The sequence below is a fragment of the Pantherophis guttatus genome, chromosome 3, assembly GCF_059756535.1.
Source record: "Pantherophis guttatus breed Tessera chromosome 3, ASM5975653v1, whole genome shotgun sequence".
Lineage (NCBI taxonomy): Eukaryota > Metazoa > Chordata > Lepidosauria > Squamata > Colubridae > Pantherophis > Pantherophis guttatus.
In genome coordinates, this window is record NC_142065.1 from 196,581,740 (window position 1) to 196,597,779 (window position 16,040).

Consider the following 16,040-nt stretch of genomic DNA (forward strand, 5'->3'; position numbering starts at 1 on the left):
ATTTTGGTGGGAAGGTAACAGTGCTCCGTGCACCTTTGGAGTTTAGTCATGCCAGTCACATGACCACAGAGACATCTTCGGACAGTGCTGGCTCTTCAGCTTAGAAACAGAGATGAGCACCACCCCTAGAGCTGGAAATGACTAGCACACACATGCAGGGGAACCTTTACCTTTAGGCCTCAATTTATAATCACAACTGAGCCCAAAATTTCTGTTGCTATGCAAGACATTTGTTAAGTGAGTTTTGCCCCATTTTACGATCTTTCTTACCCAGTTGTTAAGCGAATCAGTGCAGTTATTAAGTTAGCAACTCAATCGTTAAGTGAATTTGGTTTCCCCACTGACTTTATGTCAGAAAGTCACGAAAGACGCAAAAATCAATCACATGACCCCGGCCAGGACACTGCAACCGTCATAAATATATAAGCCAGTTGCCAAGTCTGAATTTTGATCACATGATCATGATGCTGTTGCAATGGTTGTAAGTGTGAAAAATGGTCATAAGTCACTTTTTTCAGTGTTGGAACTTCAAACTAATGTTGCCAGGTGTCCACTATTTGAGCAGACAGTCCGCTTTTTTCACATTATGTTCACTATTTTTTTTCACAAAATAGTGGACATTTTTTTTATTCAAAAGCATTATGATGAAATTAAAATGTAATTTAATATTTTACATATTATTATAATATATTTGATGTTTTGAATTTTAAGTAAAGTTTTGAAGTGATTATTTTAATACGTGTTAAAATGTTTGTAAGAAAATATATAATTTAATTGTAAATTTTTTTTTAATTTTTTTACTACTTAACCCCCCCCCCCCGCTTGTCCGCTATTTTTTGGAAGCAGACCTGGCAACCCTACTTCAAACGGTCACTAAACGAATGGTTGTAAGTTGAGGAATACCTGTATATTGAAGGGGGATGAACATTGTCTCAAGCTGAAATGGTTGGACTTGCCTTCACTTTCTCACAAGTAGGTCATCAGGTGTGTATGTCCATCTCTTGATTAAATATATTAAATATATTTGCATTTCAAAGCTCTGCTGGTCTTGCAGAATCTCATAATTGTATCAGGGCTGGATCTGAAGATCTGAGGTATTGTCTGATAAAGAAGGAAGGAGTAAATCTCGCTAAAGATTCAAACTATTTCTTGCATAAGAGTTTTGAAATTGGACAAGAGGCCTCATAAATTTAATCCTCAGATGACTTTCAGCCTGTGGGAGGCATATAATTCACCCATGAGACCTATGGCACACCTCAATGTTCATCTTTGCATGCTTTTTTACCCCAGTGTTGTGTACCTCTGCCCCCCATATCGTATGTTACTGTAATTTTCTTAATTAATTTATACTATAAAATATGAAACTAAAAAAGGTAGTAGCAGCAAAGATAGGGGAGGGAAAAGGGAAGCGGAAAGTATAGGGAGAAGAGGGAAAAGAAAGAAAAGGAGTTGATTTACGACTCCCTTTGGTGCAGTAGAATAAGATAACAACATCAAACCTCAACTTTTTAATTTTACATAATAGTGTAAACTAGCTATTTCTATAACAACAAAGCTATCTAACTGATAAAACCCCAAATAAAAAGTTTCATTTTTTTTCTCCTGCAAGTACAAAGTCCAGAAACGCTTTCCAAATAGAAACAAAAGTAATTGTGTTTTTTTTTCTCTAATCAAAGCAGTCAATTTAGCCATCTCTACTAACTCCATCAACTTTTGCAGTTGTTCATCCATTGTGGAAATCAGTGTCCTTCCATTTTTGTGTGTAAAGTAATCTTGCTGCAGTCAATAGCAACAGCAATAGCAGTTAGACTTATATACCGGTTCACAGTGCTTTACAGCCCTGTCTAAGTGGTTTACAGAGTCAGCCTATTGCCCCCAACAATTTGGGTCCTCATTTTACCCACCTCAGAAAGATGCAAGGCTGAGTCAACCTTGAGCCTGGTGAGATTTGAACTGCCAAATTGCAGTTCTCTGTCCACCTGTCAACACTGACTGTGACCTGTCAGAGAGGTAGGACGAGAACCACCGTAATACGGTGCCTCCCACTCCCAGCCCCTCCAACTGGTGCAGCATGATACCATGATCAATGGTATCAAAAGCCGCTGAGAGATCTAATAGGACCAGGATAGAGGAACATCCCTTATCCCGAGCCCTCCAACCAACGCGACCAATGCTGTTTCTGTGCTGTATCCAGGCCTGAAGCCGGACTGGAATGGGTCTAGATAGACAGCATCATCCAGGTACTGTGGGAGCTGTCGTGCCACCACACTTTCGACAACCTTCACTAAAAAGCGAAGGTTGGAGACTGGATGGTAGTTTGCTAAAACAGCTGGATCCAGAGAGGGCTTCTTAAGGAGGGGTCTCACCACCACCTCTTTCAAGGTGGGAGGTAAGAATCCCTCGCTCAGAGAAGCGTTAATAATTCTCTGGCGCCAGCTACGTGTAACCTCCCGGGTAGCCAGCACTAGCCAGGAAGGCACGGGTCCAATAAACACGTGGTCGCATTCAGCTTCCCCAGTAACCTGTCCACATCCTCAGGAGTCACAGTATCAAACTCATCCCAGATAATGTCCTCAAGATCTGCCCTCATCATTTCATCTGAATTAACCCAGTTAGAGTCCAAGCCTTCCCGAATCTGAGCGATTTTATCATGCAGATATTGTGCAAAATCCTCAGCTGGTCCTTGCAGAGGGTCTTCCCAGCTCTCAGCTGGAGTAGAGAGCGGGTAACCCTAAACAAGGTGGCTGGGCGATTATCTGCCGATGCAATAAGAGCGGAAAAAATGTGTTCGGTCGGATTCGGAACGGCTGGTCCTCCAACTGCTCTCTAGGCATCATTTCCGACGTTTCATCCCCCTCAGCTCATCAGAGAACCAAGGAGCTAGGTAGGTTCGATGCCGGGTCAGAGGCCCCAAAGGCATGACCTGGTCTAAAGCACCAGCGGCCATCCTATCCCTAGGTCTTCAGCCGAGTCATGAGCCAAGGTCTCAGGAAATGGCCCAAGCTCCATCCGGAACCTATCAGGATCCATCAGGCGCCTGGGGCAGAACCATTTAATTGATTCCACCTCCCTGCGGTGGGTTGTAGTGGTCAGAAGGTCAAGCTTAAGGAGAGAATGGTCTGACCATGACAAGGGTTCGATGACTATATCCCCTATATCTAGACCATTCATCCACTGGTCAGAGATAAAGATCAAATCCAGAGTGTGTCCCCCCGTGTGAGTAGGGCCATGAATTAATGGGTCAGGTCCATGGCCGTCATGGAAGCCATAAAATCCCGAGCACCTTCACCAATGGATGGCAGGTTGAAATCTCCCATAACCAGTAGCTTAGGAGTCTCAACTGCCACCTCGGCTATTACGTTGAGCTCAGGCAGGGCTGCTGATACGTGGCAGGGAGCCAGGTACGCAATCAACAGGCCCATCTGTAACCCATAACCCCAAGTCACGAGGAGGGACTCACATCCGGTTGTCTGTGGGACAGTGACTTTCCTAGGGTCAAGACCTTTATAATGACCGCCACACCTCACCGCTGCCCTGCTTGGCTGATGGAATGTGCGGAAACTTGGTGGGCACATTTCTACAAGAGGGACCCCCCTTCATTGCCCAACCAGGTCTCTGTAATACCTGCCAGGTCCGCTTTCCCCTCCTGAATTAGGTCACAAATGAGGGGGGGGGCTTTGTTAGCTGTGGACCTGGCGTTGCATAACATCAGTCTAAGACTCGGGCTCTGAGACCTTGAGCAACCCAAGGAATGAGAAGAGCTTTGGAGGTCGGAGCATGCCACCACTTGAAGACAGTGGGTGCGTACCCCCGACATGATGTGGCCTCCTGCTCCCACCATATCTGCCCCTCCCAACCATAACTTTGATGGAACAGCCCATTTCCATTCCAATATTAAGTCTGCCTATTCCCAGTTCCGAGTTTCCTATGATGTATTTTTGTGTTGACTTTGGCTTCACTTTTGGAAAATTATTTGCTAATCCCTCCCTCTGTGGATTGCCCCCCAAATCCACATGATCCACCCTGTTTATACCCACCCCCCTTTCAGAAGCCATTAAATTTTTGGTTAGAAAATTAGATAAGAAAGCCCTTAATCCCCTCTTAGCACCGTGCCACCTCTCAGGATTCCAAAATCCGTCATCAAGGTAGGCCCTCGATAATGTGGAGGGCCAAATTTGCGAGAGGGGGGAATCTCGCAATACCAAGAGTTCGGTTGCCAAATACATCTAGTAAGTCAGATGGGTATAGCATTTGGGTCTGGTCCAACAGTCTGATGTAAGAGTCTTGAGGCAGAGAAGTAATAAATTCAGTGTGGGTAAGAAACTGGTCTCCCTTGCCCTCTCACGGCAGGGGGAAGGAGTTTAGTGCTATCTCAGGATGACAGAGGATAAAAATCTAGTCATCAAATTTGCTTATCAGACATTACAAAAACGTTCATAAAATTGAGTCAGGTCACATACTTAACAACTGCAATGATTTCCAGGCCCAATTGTGATCATTAAGCAAGGACTACCTGTAAAAGCCATGTTTAGGCCTGTAAATACTTCAAAAGGAACCTATAGAGATAATCACCACCATTGATTATCTGGATGTAAAGTTGCTCCACCATCAGATGTTGAAACAGCTGTGCTGGTTGTCAGGTACTTTCCAAGCCAATTCAACATTCTTTAACAAAGCCCATGTTATTTGGCATATCATCTACTATTGGACATCCCAACCCAACATTCTGATCCCTTAAATGGGGCATTTTTTCCCATTATTTTTTCTCTTCTGACACTCTCTTCTATCTGTGTCATAGGAGGGAAGGAATAAGTAAATCTCACTAGAGATCCAAATGATTTCTTGCATAAGAATTTTGAAATTAGACCAGAGGCCTCATGAATATAATCCTCAGATGACTTGCACAGCCTGTGGGTGGCAGATTGCTTACCCATGTGCCTTATGGCACACCAAGTGTTCATCTTTGCCTGCTATTTTGCCCCAATTCTATTTCCTTCTGCTTCCCATGTTGCTCATTACTATAATTTATATGTCCACCCAACTCAGTCACAGTGATTCTGGGTGGTTTACAGAAGTAAATTTCCCAAACTGAGAGCCAATAAACCCTCACTTCCACTGGTGGGTTTCACATTTTGTTGCCATCGGTTTGCCCCGTAAGCGCATGCTCGCTTTGCACGCATGTGCACCTTCCGCACATGCACCTGGCCTTCTGTGCATGTGCTTTGCTCACACGCGCACCTTTTGCTCATGTGCCCAGCCTCAAAACCGTGCCTAAAAAGGACAGCTTAGATTCAGGGTGGGTGGGCCTACTGATTCACCCGAACCAGTACAAACCGGCTGAATACCACCTCTGTTCACTTCCCTGCCAATAAGAGTCAAACAAACCACTTGATGGGCTCCATATCATTCTGATGCCCCGGGCTTGCTGACAAAACCATGTTTTAGGCCCTTCCAAAAGTATATCAAGCTGGGGATCAATCTTATTTCCATGGGGATGATGTTCCACAGGGGGAACCAGTGGTGAAATGTAAAATTTGTTACTACCGGTTCTGTGGGGTGGATTGGTGGTGGTGGTGGGGTAATATGACTGAGTGGGCATGGCCAACTTTTTTTTTTTACTTTTAAAACCATTTTTTTCTACAACCTCTTCAGCTGAAGAAGTTGTAAAAAAAATGCTTTTAAAGCCTCTGATGATCCCAGCTGACTTGCCTGATCAGCAGAGGCTTTCTTTTTTTTTTTAAAGCCAGATGACTTGCCTGATCAGCAGAAGCTTTTTTTTAAAAAGCCTCTGACGATCCCACTTGACTTGCCTGATCGGCAGAGTCTTTTTTTTCCTTTTAAAAACATTTTTTCTATAACCTCTTCGACTGAAGAGGTTGTAGAAAAAATGCTTTTAAAAGCCTCTGATGATCCCAGCTGAGCTGCGCGATCATCAGAGGCCTTTTTTTTTTTTTTACTTTTAAAAGCATTTTTTCGGCCAAAGAGGTTGTAGAAAAAATGCTTTTAAAAATAATAAAAAAAAGCCTCTGATGATTGCGCGGCTCAGCTGGGCAATAGAGGGGGCGGCAGGAATTTTTGCTACCAGGTAAATGTAACTGGGAAGAGACCGTCCTTTGAATAGCTTTGCCCCATGTTTTGTACAGCTCTAAAGGTGACCAGCACCTTGAATTGAACCCAGAAGCAAATTGGCAAACAACGTAATTCCTGCAAGACAGGTGGCATGTATGCAAATTTGGACTTGCATAAAACCATGTGGAATAATACATTTGAAACAATTGGAACTTCCAGATATTTTGTGGGAAGCTGCCCCCCCCTCTTCCAGAAGAATGAAATATTTTGAGGAATTTTTAAAAAGGCAGGATAAAATATTTCCCTAAAAGAGAAATAAAAAAAATCATAAGGGAGACAGAAACTCAGAGCCCCAGCTCCCACCCTCCAGCACATATTTTGTGCCCATTGAGAAAGATTGGGCCAGCCTATCTACAAAACAAAAGATCTTCAGCTCCAGAATGATGGGATTAAGACCATGACCCTTCAGGACATAATAAGATTAACCCACTACCATTTAGCAGCAGAGCTCACTACAATGCACAATCTCCTAAGGACATTGCATCACCCTCCAAACTTCAACCAAACTTAACTCAGATGAACACAGTAGGATTTGTACTTTGCCTATAGAGCCAGCTATGGCTTCTACATAACTCCTATGTGGTCCCATGGGAGACACAGCCAATAGAATACATGTTCTTGCACAGGAACAGGAAGCTCAATAAGAGAGCCCAGAGAGGGTATAAAAACCACCCACTCTCAACTCCATGTGGTCAGCTGCCCTGAACCCATGTTAAACCATCTTTCCAATCAGCCTCCAGCCTCCATTTTGTCTCCAGTGCCTTTCTCCCAGCTTGGAACTGAACCAGATGGATATTCCTTCCAACAATCTTTTAAGGGCATGTAGAATTCCCATGTAGAGAATTTTGTTGTAGCCATAATGTGTGCTTGGATCACAGACATACAGATTCCTTGTGGGCCATGTGCATGTAGAAAGCAATAGCTGTTGGTTTTGTAGAGCCAAGGTGGTGCAGTGGTTAGAGTGCAGTACTGCAAGCTACTTCAGCTGCAGTTCAGTAGTTCAAATCTCACCGGCTCAAGGTTGACTCATCCTTCCATCTTTCTGAGGTGGGTAAAATGAGGACCCAGATTGTTGGGGGCAATATGCTGACTCTGTAAACCTCTTAGAGAGGACTGTAAAAAGCACTGTGAAGCAGTATATAAGTCTAAGTGCTATTGCTATTGCATCCTTCCCATATACATATACCTACCCATCTAGTAGGCAAATGTAAGTCTGAGCACCCAAAGACTGACTATATGAAGTTCTTGAATTAGTTTTGGTACTGAAGAGTATCTGCCCTTTGCATTTTCATTTTATTGCTTACTTCCTGTATTAGTTTAGTTTACTATAGCCGACTGGCTTATGATTGGCTGCTGAAGGTATGATAAAAATAATGGTGCTAGATTATCATAAAAGACCATAAATACATAATAATAAATCCTAGGTCTTGTTGTTTGGGTAGGGACAGAAATAAAAATGGTTACATACATTGGAGCCCTTTTTCTGCTCAGAAGGGGCAGTTGCTAAGCACCATGCATTGCAGGACATCAATTAGTCTTAGATTCTGAGTCACCCTGACAGTGTTTTGTTAAGAAAAGACATGGCCTGCATCTCTGCTATTCACACCCACAGGAGAAAACCAACAGAAGTATCATGCACAATAAGTAACCAAAGGTGATACTATAATAGACAGAATCAATTAACCCTCAATGCAGACACAAACAAGAGTTTAATTCAGAGTTCAATCATGGGCAAAGCATCTGATTCATAAGGCATTCATTGACCACAGGTTATTTTAGAGTAGATTTTGATAACCTTCTATCTCAACTGATGAGAACAATTTTGAAACAGTACGCCACTGAACTGTCTTTTTTAAACCTAGTGATAGTTAGCTGAGAAAATTAAATATACAGTAGTAATTTAAAAAATCTGATGAATACATAAACAAGTATATTTGTCCAGTAAGACCAACCGACAGGAAGGAAAACAATGGGCCATAGCCTTTCTGGTATGAAAAGATGGAAGGCACAACAGCAGAAGTATTGTTCAATGGGGGACATGGTAATGGTGTTGAAACTGAAGATGCAGCAAAAGTATCACAGTAAATTTCTTAGACTGTAGAAATGGCCTTCAACCTGTCTTAAAGTGAGGCTAGTGTGACCACAGGACAGGAGCAGCTTAAAAGTGCAGTTCAGATATGCCCAGGATGAAGAAAGTCAAATCTTTCTACAATCTATTAAATCAAATGAATAATCTGTCAAATTACCAATCAATTGTATCTTTGTTCTAAGTATGAAGTGTATACTTGCACCTGGATAATTCCTTTGACTCTCTAGCCACCTTACAGCTACAGAGGCAGAAGGAGGGGAGGGAGAGAAGGAGTGAGGGAGGGAGAGAGGGAGGAAAGAAGAAAGGGAGGGAGGGAGAGAGGGAGGGAGAGAAGGAGGACTTTTTACCAGGACAAGTTTATGCATGATTAAGGAAATGTCAGTTTGATCTACTGTTTAAAAGCATCAAGCTAGAAAAGACTGTGAGTTCTAGCCCTGCCTTAGGCATAAAGCCAGTTGAGTGATCTTGGGCCAGTCACCCCCTCTCAGCCCTAGGATAGCAAGCCAATACTAAAAATCTTGCCAAGAAAGCTGCAGTGACTTATCCAAGCAATCACTAGGAGTCTACATCAACTTGAAGGCTTACAAATGGGCACGCATTAAAGGGAAATGTAAGGATAAATCTAAAAATTGAACTTGGGAAATAAGTAGGTTTCTTTCAGAAGTCTTTTCAAGCTATTGATTCATTCAGTGAAAGTACAATAAAGTTGTTAAAGTAGCTGGGAAGCTTGAAAGTAGGTGGGCCACGTAGTGTTCTCCAAACATTACACCATTTCATAATCCTTGATCACTGCCATGCTGACAGGCATTTCAGCTGTTTGCCATTCAAAATCCTTGGGGAACACAAAGTTCCCATCCTTCTGTAAGGCATACAGATGTTTATTTACTATTACATTAATATATGTTTAGTTTCCCCCAAGAACGAGGGCGGGGGCTCGGCAATAAAATCTATTAGGATATAACGAATCCATAGGGGACCACACAGCAGATCAAAGATGAGTAAATGAAAACTAATGAAAATGGAATGATTAAAAACATAATTAAATGTAACTAATCTGCAGAAGTACAAACCACTTTCTCCTAGCAAGAGTGCCTGGAAATCTGCATCCTCACAACTACTAAAACTTGTTGCTGAGAAAATGTGAATTTCTATTTCTTCCAGCTTATATATTTAGTATAATAAAACTCGCAGCAAACATTTTTTTTAACAGTAAATCCAAATACACATCCCAACCTATGCTAGATGAGATGAAGATCTTTTGGGAAATATAATCAGGGAAAGTACAACTTCTTCACTTCCTTGAACACGTATCTTTTTAGAGCCCGGGGGTCAAACTCGCGGCATCACATTGCCGTCACGTAATGTATCGCAACATTTTTTTCCCTTTCCGGAGCTGGGGTGGGTGTGGCCTGAATGTGATGCATCTGGCCCACGGGCCACCAGTTTGACACCCCTGTTTTAGAGCATATGAGCAAGTGATACTTTTTTTTTAAACAGCACAGTCAAATGTGCTATTAAAACTGCATTTGCTTTTCTCTAGTGAGAAAGCTCTTATCAGGGTTTCCACCCATAGCACACAGAACTCCAAAGCATCAAAGAATGAATTTTTGGACATATCATATTGGCACAAATTGGTGAAAACTGACTCTAAAAATTCCTGCGGTTTTCATGTAATTAAAAGTTTTTCCCCCTTTCCCAAACAATCCGTCACATGGTCCAATCAAGGTGCTGAAGCTTGGAAACTTCATTCCTCCTCTCTTCATCCATCTATAGGAATGTCCTTGGTTCTCAAGGGAAACTATTTTGTTTTGGCTACAAAACCCCAGCTATCTCTAGTCCGCCCCTCCCTATCCCTCATCACCATTGTGGCAACACTGAAGCCTTCAAGACTGAGGACTGATGGCCTCAGTCAAGCCAGCTTCAGAGTTGACAGCTGTTCATCAAGATACATGAACAAGAGCTGGTACAAATGTTAGTAACCCTTTACATAGTTTTTGATTTATGACCATTTCTTTAGCAATCATTTGAAAGTACAGTGGTGCTGAAAAAGGTGACTGGTCCTTGCACTTACAACTGTCATAGCATCCCCATACAGTTTTGGTCAACATGATATAAAAAAGATGTTGAGACCTAGAAAGAGTGCAGAGAAGAGCAACAAAGATGATTAGGAGACTGGAGGCAAAAACACATGATGAACAGTTGCAGCAATTGGGTATATCTAGTTTAATGAAAAGAGGGCCTAGGACAGGGGTGTCAAACTCCATTTCACTGAGGGTCATATCAGGGTTGTGTTTGAACTCAAGGAGCCAGGTGGGCATGGGCAGGGTGGCATGGCCATGGCCAGCTCGATGTCACTTGTGTTGGGGTGCCTGCAGTGGCCTGAGCACTCTGCCAGTGAAAACGGGCTCCCGAGCTCTGTTTTCGGCTGCGATGGCCTCCTGCAACCTCTACCAGCAAAATGGAGCTCCATTTTTGCTGGCAGAGGCACCTTGGGCCAGTCCTTCGCTGTTTCCAGGGCAGCCCTGAGGGCCATATCTAAGCACCCCGGGGGCTGGATCTGTCCTCCAGGCCTTGAGTTTGAGCAAGGGGTTGGACTAGAAGACCTCCAATGTCCCTTCCAACTCTGTTATTCTGTGATTTGGACACTTGGCAACAGGCATGTATTTCCAGTTCCAACATCCCATAGTCACAAGGTCACCATTTGTGACCTCGCCAGCTGGCTTATGACAAGCAAAGTCAATGGGAGAAGCTGGATTCATTTAACGACCACAGCAAAAAGTTCATAAAATCAAGTGCAATCATATGACGACTAACACAATGGCAACATCACTTAGTGGCAGAGGTTCTGGTCCCAGCTGTGATAGTAAAAGTCAAGGACTTCCTGTATCATCTCTTGCTGCAGTCCAGGGATATTTGGATGAGCCCAAATATCCCATATTTTGGAGTAGAATTTTTATAGGTTAATTATAGTACTTGTACATGGCCCAAAGTCATATTCTTGCTTACAGATATTCTGTTTTTACTTTACTTACTTTACTTTACTTTATTTGATTTATATACCGCCCTGCTCCCGGAGGACTCAGGGCGGTGAACAGCCAAACAGTAAAAATACATAGATACAAAATTTAAAAACAAAGTAAAAATGAATTAAACAATTTGGCCCAGACAGATTAAAACACCCCAATCATTAAAAACCAATTAAAATTTGCATAATTAAAAAGAGGGGAAAGATGAGGCCAGGCCCGCCTGGTGGAATAAAAAGGTCTTAAGAGCACGGTGGAAGGTGCGCAGATCCGGGATCCTCCGTATCTCTGGAGGGAGCTCGTTCCAGATAGTAGGTGTCCCCACAGAGAAGGCCCTCCCCCTAGGGGCCGCCAGTCAACATTGTTTGGCCGATGGCACCTGTCTAAGTCATACAGATTCTGTGATGGCCATTCATTGAGCCACAAGCGTTACCATTTTTCTTCCAATCACCTCCAGATCAGCCATTTCCCTCTTCCAATGATGGGAGTTAGGTTGATTTGTAGGTATACCCTGAAAAATATGATTAAGGTCATTAGCTGATTGTTGTTTGATGGTACCTTCTAGAGAATTCCTTCACACTACAGATTCCTTTAAGGAAGTTGCAGAAATATCAGCTCAGTTATCTGCTATTTACAGCTTCTGATACTTTTCAGTATCAGAAGCTGTAAAATAAATAAATGAAAGAACTAAAGAATGAAAGGGATAAAGAAAGAACTAAAGAACGCGAGAAAGATATGGGTAGAGGGAGAAGAGTGCAAAAGAAAGTGCATTTCTGCAAGATTTATCTCTTTTCTAATTACAGGTGCCAATGTCTCGGCCATCTGGCCTGTCTGATGACTAAGTCAGCTAGCCAAGAAACACAGAAATAAATAGATAATTAGCAAAATGCACTGACTTTGTGGACAGCGGATGGCTGCCAACACCAAAGTGGTTTACTTGCTCTTATGTTCTATCTTTTTTTTTTTTTTCTGAACTTGCTCCATAAACTTGTAAGACAAGATCGCTGGCTAGAGGGAGAAAGGGATTCATTTAAATCCAACAAAACCATTGCAATGAAGCTTGGCTGCTTGTAGAGATCACACCAAGATTTGATATTTATTCGTACTGCTATAATGTCTAAAAAAGAAAAAAAAATCAAGAAAGTAGGGGAAAGAAACGCTACAAGATGCGAGATTTTATATCGTTCTTCAAACAACAGACCAACAAGACTTGTCTATGTAAGGAACCCGGGATGGGCTTCAGATCCTTTAGCAACAGATTCGCTGCCCTGTTGCTGGGTGGGCATGGCTATGGTGGGCATGGCCTAGTCGTCCACCTGCACCATGGAGGGGGGGGTGTTCACCCTCCCGAGGCTCTGGTGGCTTTTCTCGAGCCTCCAGGAGGGCAAAAACTGCTTCCTCTGCGGTCCGGAGGACCTCCGGAAGCCAGAAACAGGCCCGTTTCCGGACTTCTGGACCTTCCGGGAGGCCCATTTTTTTGCCCTCCCCAGGCTCCGGAGGTTTTTCTCGAGCCTCCGGGGGGAGTGAAAACAACTTCCCCCAGGGTCCGGAGGCCCTCCCAGACCCTCCGGGCGGCCCCTACATTTACCTGGAATGATGAATGGGCTGCATGGAGACTCCTGGAAGGGGTAGAGTAGGGTGGGCGTGGCCAGCCAGGGGTGACATTTGGGGGTTCGCTGAACCCTGGTGATCCTTGGCTAGGATTTCCTGAACCCTGCCAAACCCCCAGGAGCCTACCCCTGAAGGAACCACACCTGCCTGGTTACATCTGGCCATCCCATTAAATTTGGCAGAGAAGGTATGCCTCAGGTACCATCAGCTAGAGCAGTGGTTCTCAACCTGTGGGTCGGGACCCCTTTGGGGGTCGAATGACCCTTTCACAGGGGTCGCCTAAAACCATCAGAAAATACATATTTTCAATGGTTTTAGGAATAATTTTATGGTTGGGGGTCACCACAATATGAGGAACTGTATTAAAGGGTCACGGCATTAGGAAGGTTGAGAACCACTGAGCTAGAGACTCACATTTGGTGGGCCCCAAGAGATGTGCCTTCTCTGCCATGGCATGCCCCTTATGAAATATTCTTCCCTTCCCCCATTAATTAGGTCCATTCTTTTTGATATTCCAAAATTCTCACAAGATCTGGTTATCTTCTCAGGTCTGGGACTAATAAGTGATCAGACATCCCAAAGGTGCTTTTTCAGGAGGCAACTGGACTTTCTTGTTTTTTTCTTTGAAGATGTTTCTCTCACTTCTCATCTAAGAAGCTTCTTCAACTCTGACCAGATGGTGGGGAATGGAAGGATTTATATTCCTTGCAGACAACTGGTCATTTGCATCCTTTTTTAGTGTCATTGAAGCACTTGGATATTTATCTGTGTTTTCAGGGTCACCTGAGTTGTGCTAATGGTTCCCGTATGCTAATTTTTTTCCTGGAAATCCGTTCATACTCCCACACCATTCGAAAGTGTTCATCCCAAATTGCATAGCTAAAAATCTGTACCGATTCTCACTCATCCAGGTCATGGTTGTCCCAAAGAAACTTATTCTTCTTGGATGAGAAGCGAAATGTCTTCAAAGAAAAAACAAGAAAGTCCAGTTGCCTCTTGAAAAAGCACCTTTGGGATAACCATGACCTGGAAGATTGAGAGTCGCTACAGATGATCAGATTGTTCCATTGATAGATGCTCATACTCCCTTTGCATAGGGTTGGTATATTGTTTCCATAATGTTATTTTAATCTGGATTTTATATTTTATATTGTCTGTTTTTATACAGGTAGCCCTTGATTTGCAACAGTTTATTTAGTGACTGTTCAAAGTTACAATAGCACTGAAAAAAGCGACTTATGGATGTTTTTCATACTTATGACCATTGTAGCATCCTCATGGTCATGAGATCAAAGTTCAGATACTTGACGACTCATATTTATGACAGTTGCAGTGTTCTGAGGTCACGTGACCACCCTTTGTAAGCATCTGACAAGCAAACTCAATAGGGAAGTCAGATCCACTTAACAATTGTGTTACTAACTTAACAACTGCAATAATTCATTTAGCAACTGTGTCAAGAAAGGCTGTGAAATGGGGCAAAACCCACTCAACCATTGTCTCACTTAACAACAGAAATTTTGGGCTCAATTGTGATCATAAAGACTACCTAAATCTGTTGTTATTTGACTGTAAATTGGAAAATCGGAAAATTTTTTATTTAAGTTTATTAGCAGGTAAAATACAAAGGTCAAGAAAGTTAAAAGAAAAGAAGAGAGAAAAGGGGGAAAAAACTGTAGTGACTTTTCAGCACAGTAGAATACAAAAAGAATGGCAGCTTCAGCCTTTTGCTTTACATTTCTAAATATTTCGAGCCATTTCTAGGACAACTAAATCATTATAAGCACCAAAACCTAAAATTAGAGGGGTTTTTTCAGTTTTGAGTACAAAATCCAGAAGTAGTCTCCAAATGGAAACAAAACTAGATAATTTTCTTTCTTTAATTAAAACAGTCAATTTAGCCATCCCTGCCAACTCCATCATCTTTATCCACCTTTCTTCCATTGTGGGAATTAGTATATCTTTACACCTTTGTACATATAAGATTCTTAGATAAGTTGATAAGATGCTATCAACATAGATTCTAATAGAGTTCCAGATTTTCTTTCAAGCTATTTGTCCATCAACCCTAAGAGGAGTTGTTTGATTATTGTGTTTTGTGAGATGGGTGGCTATGTAAATTTAATTAACAAACAGACAAGACAATATGAATTAAAAAAGACAAAATGAAGGGGAATGGGAAACAAAATGCATATATATCATACAATACAGTAGATATGGAAAGGTAATTCAGCATTTTAACAATGAACTAACCTTCGTGCACAGAGATTGGTTTTGAATAGTCTTTCTTTATATCAGTAGAAAGCCATTTCAAAGGACAAATGTGAGCAAGTTCTTCAGTTCAGGTTTTGAAGTGTCAAGAATACAAAATCTAGTTGTAATCCAAACTTGATTAATTTAACTTTCACTGGTAAATTGATTATTTGGGACATATTATTCAACAATACAATGGCATATTTAAACTTTTATTTCTTTCCTTAGATTGTAAATTGATTGTAAATAGAGATTGTACCAAACCCTAAATAGTATAAGGAATTAGAATTAGCTAACATGGACTAAAAAAAACCCCAGTCAATCCCCTGATGATGTTATCCGTTCAATTGTGTCCAATTTTCAGCGATACTATGAGCCAGTTCTTTTTACATTTTCTAACTTGGTACAACTTCTTTCAGTTGTTTTATGTTTTGGTAGGTGTTGGCTTTAATTGTGTCTAGCTACTGTGTTTTTTGGTAGCCTTGTTTCCTTTTTCCTTTACCACCAACCATTCTGAGCAAAACTGCCTTTTCCAGTGAGTAGATGATCCAATAGATGGCACTAAATAGGTAGAATTTGCTGCCATCTAATGGTTACCTGGGGCTTTGCAGCCAAGATGCAATGTCCCCAAAATAATACAGATACAACGCCATTTGTCCTCAAACATATTTCTTCTATTCACTATTTTCTATTCATTATTTGGTAAAATGTTCTGTTTGTTGTGTGTTGTTTTGTTTTATATAAAGGACTTGCTAGTCTTGGTTGAAATAAGTGTTAATGCCATTATGACGTTCACCCAGGAAAGTCCTTCATTTTTATTGCAGCCCAAGGGGATACCTTGCTTTTATGCTGATTTATTCCAGTATTCCTGTAACATATTTTAGGATTCCAGGAATCCTAGAATATATAATCTTGAGGAACAAGAGATATTCATC